General features: G+C 26.6%; 1 pseudogene; it reads right to left on the minus strand.

Annotated features, from left to right (window-relative positions):
- Nucleotides 1–531: 531 nt before the first annotated feature.
- Nucleotides 532–966, minus strand: LOC103311705 (annotated as a pseudogene).
- Nucleotides 967–980: the final 14 nt, after the last annotated feature.

Below are 980 nucleotides of genomic sequence, written 5' to 3' on the forward strand. Positions count from 1 at the left end.
AGTAGTTGAGTATATTTGTTGTTTAGTATGATTAGTATGAATAAGTACAATATTATACATAACACAAACACACAATATAAAATGACATAGGTGGAAGTCAATAAAATAATACGAGTCTATTCAAAATAAGGAGTGATGGATGAGTTGGATATTGGAAAAGGTGTAGTCAATAGAGTGAGAGACATAACAGGAATAATGTTCCAAACAGTGCATTTACTCATTTACATCATATACATACGTATTTATCATATACATTTTGCTATAGGTATTTTGCCTTTTAATAAAGAAAGTACTAAGTACTAACATACTAATTTGTTTCTTTAATAATTCAGTGATATAACTTGTCATATAATTTAACTACAATACAATTGTAATACTAACATGTATTAAAAATTAAAATGTATAAGAAGTTAATTTTATGAGATATTAAATAATGTTTGTGTCATATATTTTTTATTCTAGTATTGATTTGATTTTCTGTGTCCCATATTAATTTATGTATATAAATTATAAGTATAATATTAACAAACCTATAATATTTATACATACTGAAAAACTTACTTGTTGCAAATTACGTTATTTTGAAGTTCTGAACGGTTAAAAGTAGCTAATGCGCAAAGTCCTCCATAAATAGCAATATCATTAGGTGTCATTACGTCGCAAGAATCCCAATAATCAAGATTGGTTTTCAAGAAATTTTGAGCAGCTAATTTGTATTTACGACCAGCAAGTTCAGCTAAGCCTGTCATGCATTTAAGTTTAGAACTGTATGAGGTCAGGAATTCAGGATGCTGAAAAAATCAAATACAAATTACTAATACTATTGGATATATCATAAAATATTAATCATTTAAGTTATTATTACTTCCACATAGTCCGGAGTAGATTCAGCTTTAATTATGTAATTGATAACATGCGACCAATTTTGCAGATAAATTCCAACCTGGTAATAAACATGGTGTTTTTATTATCAAAAATTT

Source organism: Acyrthosiphon pisum, unplaced genomic scaffold (genome assembly GCF_005508785.2).
Source record: "Acyrthosiphon pisum isolate AL4f unplaced genomic scaffold, pea_aphid_22Mar2018_4r6ur Scaffold_15181;HRSCAF=15837, whole genome shotgun sequence".
Classification (NCBI taxonomy): domain Eukaryota; kingdom Metazoa; phylum Arthropoda; class Insecta; order Hemiptera; family Aphididae; genus Acyrthosiphon; species Acyrthosiphon pisum.